This window comes from Oryza sativa, chromosome 2, assembly GCF_034140825.1.
Source record: "Oryza sativa Japonica Group chromosome 2, ASM3414082v1".
Lineage (NCBI taxonomy): Eukaryota > Viridiplantae > Streptophyta > Magnoliopsida > Poales > Poaceae > Oryza > Oryza sativa.
The window spans coordinates 7,855,571-7,860,540 of NC_089036.1; the positions used below are offsets into that span (position 1 = coordinate 7,855,571).

The 4,970-nt window shown below is 46.7% G+C and overlaps 1 long non-coding RNA gene across 1 annotated transcript; it reads left to right on the forward strand.

The window, feature by feature from the left end:
• Positions 1 to 317: 317 nt before the first annotated feature.
• On the forward strand, positions 318 to 2,570 carry LOC136355378 (uncharacterized). The gene is made up of 2 exons (XR_010739595.1): positions 318 to 476; positions 2,334 to 2,570. It is a non-coding gene; the product is annotated as an uncharacterized lncRNA (long non-coding RNA).
• Positions 2,571 to 4,970: the final 2,400 nt, after the last annotated feature.

The following is a 4,970-nucleotide window of genomic DNA, read 5'->3' on the forward strand; positions in this document are numbered from 1 at the left end:
GTTGTCCGCGCTGCCGCATGTTGCCGTCGCCCGTCGCGTCGCCCTCGAGCCCCCGCCCCCACACCAAGTCGTGCGCGTCGCGTCGCCGTCGCCCGTCGTGTCGCTCTCGAGCCCCGCACGCCATCATGTCGCCCTCGAGCCCCACGTGCCATCATGTCGTCCTCGAGCCCCGCGCGCCATCATGTCACCCTTGAGCCCCGCGCGCCATCATATCGTCCTCGAGCCCCGTGCGCCATCTGTCGCGTCGACCATTAAGCCACCCTTTCCACACCCTATAAATACCCCCTCCCATCTCCCTTCTTCCCCACACCCTCTTGGCTGCCATCACAAGGCCCCAAGAGCCCCCGAGCTCGTCCTCCCCTCTCAGCCACTCCTCCTCCCTTCTACACATTTCATCGAACATCTTGTGGGCGTGCTGCATCTTCTTCTCTACTCCACGGCCGCGACATCGAACTTCGTCGTTCGTCCACCCCTCGGTAAGTCCTCGCTCCTCTAGCCTCACCTAGTTCTGTAGAAACTAGAGCCCCCTTTAATTTCGCCAATTAGCAACCGAAGCCGTGCCGGTTCGGCCGCCGTTCCACCGCCGGCGAGCTCGCCGTGGACAAGCCATCTTGGAGCTCCTCCTCTCCATCTAACTAGCAAAATGGAATCCCCATACGCCGTAGATGCTCAAGCCCTCACCAATTTGGTCGGAAACCCTCCCCATCGCCCTAGCACCTAGCCACCCGTGCCCAGCCATGGCGGCCATGCTGTGCCACTCGCCCCCGCGCCGTCCTGCGCCGTGGCAGCCGGCGGGAGATCGCCGGAGCCTTGCCGCACCCTTCCCTGGCCGCCGTCGGGTCGCCCTCGGCCGGCCTTGCCGTGCGCGTCGTGTTTCCCCTGCTGCTCCCGCTCGGTCGGGAGGAAGAAGGAGACGGAGGAAGGAGAAGACCAGCCGAGCCACTGACAGGCCGCGCCCTCTCCTTGCTTTTCCCTAAGAAAATTAATTCGGTAGAAAAAGAAAAGGAATTCTGGGTCCCACCTGTTGGTCACTAGGGTTATGGATTAGATTACGGATTAAAAAAAATCATTTATGAACAGTAGCCTTTTACAATTTTTCGGATTTATTCCAATTTGAATCTTTAAACTAGCATAACTTATTCGTTTTAACTCCGATTCGAGTGAAACTTGAACCTAAATTCATCTAAATTCATAAGCTTTCCAATGGTATACAATTAACTATTTAATAAAATATATTTATAATTATAAATTAATTAATATCAAATGATTAGATAATAGTTAACCTAAATAGTGTGCCAATAAATAAAAATGGATATTGTACAGTAGAATAATTATCTTTAATATGTTTTGTCACTGTAGCAACCACATAAATTAATTATAATCAATGTTTGAAATTAATGGATATATAGGAAAATATTAGTGCCATTTATTAATCTATGTCCAAATATAATTAAAACCCATGACTTATTAGTTATTTAAATAGAGTTAGCCTTATAATTATTAGGTAAGTAAAATATAGATACACATAGATCGGTCCTAAGCTTGTTTATGGCAAATAATAACAGAGCTAGTGTGATTAAATCACCTATATGAAATTAATCAACGACATATCCCATATAATAGCATATAGTAGGAGAGGTGAGCAACCCTTAGTTAACCAAGCAGTAAATAGAAACTATTCAAATAAATGATTCCATATATTAAGATATTGTGCACATATATTGTACATCCCATTATAGATATATGGTATCGTATTAATTTGCTTGTTGCATATATTAATTTAGAGGGAGTATATGACAAACATGAATATTAGATAAATACTAGTTATACATCTTGTCCTCGTATAATTACAGATCAACTGTAAATTTAGATTATTCATTGTAAAATTATGTGATGGGATAATCTGTAACCATAATATGATTAACCTAAACAATTCTAACATACAAAGCATGGGTAATTGTTAACCTTTTATAATTTATTTTGACAAGTGAAATATGTACATAATTAAAATAAAGCCTCCATTAATAAAATAATAATACAAATGATTCACAGTAATTATTTGACCGATCCAAAATCCATCCGGCAACAGAACCTCTAATGTATAACCGTTCTATTTAGATAGATGCATGTGTAACCATAATCCTTCCTTAGCCATTAGCTAGACTGAACCACCATGACAACAGAAAGACTAAGAAACCTTAGCTCTTAGCTTGATTAGAGTCCATTAGCAAGCGCGAATAATATGAGCAACCTTTGGTTCGACCTCAGCAAATATATTTTGTTTGTGCATATTTGATTGTTGCTTGAATATTGGTTTTTCTCGCGTATTATAGACTTTGTGTATCGGTTAGTCGTGAGGCAACGTCTGCAACTTCCAGGAGGTGAAGGTTGATCAAGATTATATCGAGAATAGGGATTATCCTGAGCAGGCAAGTCATCACCATTCCTTGAACATGTTGATCCCAATTGCGAAATTGTTTTGTTTACAAATAAAATTGCATGTAATGATGAACATCCTACTTGTGATTATGCCATGCCTTGATTATTGTTTACCCTTAAAATCCTTGTAACCATGATTATTTATGAGTCCCTAGTCAATTATGACAATTGCTTAGAAATGCCATTCTAGAATCATGCATACTCATATTTATCAAATGCTATATGCTTGGGCAATTACCTTTGGGAATGTAATTGAGATGCGGCATGTGGAGACATGAGCGCCACATTGCCATGATGTTGATGACATGATTTGTGAAAGGAGAAATAAAATTAAACAATTGTTTTCGACTGGGGCGGACGGAGGATTTGGGTGGTATCTGGGAAAGGCTAGTACCGTCCCCGGTCAATTAAGGACCGAGCCATGAAGTTAAGCATGAAACGACCCCCGTACAACCGTACTTCTCGAATGGGTATAGACCTAGCGGATTAGATAGCCGAGCGAAGGCAGTATCCCTGCATAGATGGTTCACCCCTGAGTGAGGCAGGTGCGCTACGATGGGACAGCCGTTGAGGTAGGGCCGAGAGGCGTGCCCTACATCGGTGTCGCCATTGGTAGGACTGCCATGAGTGTGTGAGAGAGAGAACTTAACTTGAACCATAATTTAATATGTGTGAGACTTCTCTTTCCCGGGAGCGCCAGAACTCCTCACACTGCTAGAAACATGGACGCCTAGAGTGCATGAGGATTTAAGTTCATGGAGCGGGTACTGCCAATGCGAGGTTATCGAAAAGCTTTACCGTGACGCGTCTCATGTGTTGGGACGAGGCTCATGTGTTGGGCAGTCGCGGAGCGCGGGTAAAGTGTACATCCACTGCAGTGTGAGTAAACCAAATCTATTCGAATAGACGTGCTCGCGGTTATTGAGCACCGGGACATGTATTACACTTGGCTAGACTCTAAATTCTTAACCTGTGTGGGATGGGATATTGCATGATGATTTTTATGTTGATGGAGCCACTTCCTGAGAGGAGGGAAGGTGGACGTCCTCAGAAAACCATGACGACTCAATGGCGGGAAGCTATCCTTGGGATCACAATGGATGGTGGACAGAACCGTCGTTGTTTAATGTGAACACTGGTATTAAAACTTGATCAGTCTATGCTAGGTCTCATGCTTGTGAAAAGATTTGCAAAAGCTTGCTTTACGTAAAAGAACCTGGAGCCCTTCCTTGAAATACCCTCTATCATATGCATTGTTGTTGTGGTGGCTTGCTGAGTACGGTTGGTACTCACCCTTGCTATTTATATATCTTTTAGGAGAGTGTTGAAGAGAAGTCCTTGTCGATACGCTTGCGTATCCAACAAGATGATCGGAGTGCGGTCTTGTTCTAGGTCTCATTCCCCAGTCGACTGCCTGTGGCATGTTAACCGGGCCCTTATATTATTTTGTCTTCCGCTGTTGTTCTCTGATAGTTGTTGGCCTACTTGGCCCTAACGTAAGTATTTAACTCTTTTAGCCTGAATTCATTCATGATATGTTGTGATCCAACTATGTATGTGTGTACCAACTACTGATCCACTGATTGGTACGGATAAACACAGAAGATTTCCGATTTCCAAAATCGGGGGTCTACATTCCGCCCCTCACTGGCGCCCGATAGCCATCGTCGTCGTTTTCCCCAAATCGGGCCGCCGTCGTCCGCCATTGCTGCCGTCGCTGAACCTCGTCACCGCCCCCAATAAAGCCCCCTTCTCCCCTCTCTTCCCTTCCACTTTGCGTGCTGCACCCGGCTACCGCTAGAATGGTCATCATCGGCGACCAAACGACCACGCCCACCGCCGCCAGGAAACCTCGCCGTGCACCGCCGTCGTCCATCACCTTCTATCCCTCACTCGCAAGTCGCACCGCACCACAACAACACAAGAAAAGGGAGGCGAACGATGGAGGGAGATATTGCGGCGGCGTCGGGGGTGGACGCGGCGGCGTTCGGCGGCATCAGGAGTGGATACGGTGTCGCTCAGCAGCGGCCGGCAACGGGGACGGCATAAGGGGAAGGCAGAGGTGGCGGCGCGGAGGAGGCGCTGAAGAGAGACAGGGAGAGGGTGCAGGCGGTTGCGCCTGCCGACGCACCGATGGCGATGGTGCGCGTGAGGAAGAAGGCCTGCGAAGGGAGATGAAGTGGAAGGAGACTGACTAGTGGGTCCCACATCGTTTTTCGCTCAATGTTGCCATGTTGGCTTGCCACGTGGGTAAAAGTGGCAAATAGTTAAGAAGCCACCTCTTAAGAAGGGAAAAAAATTAAGTGCAAATTCAAGAGGGGTATTTGGATAATTGCCAAACGTAATAGTGGCAAATAGTTAAATTCCCCGACCAGGAGAGCACGATGTCGCCCAAATCCCTGTCCCCAATGTCGCCGCCACGGCAGGGGCCTTTCTCTCTCATCGACCAAACTGGGTGGTGGAGAGGCTAGTAGCAGATGGTGGAGAGGCTAGTAGCAGAAAGCCACAACCAGCATTCGCGAGGAAGAGTG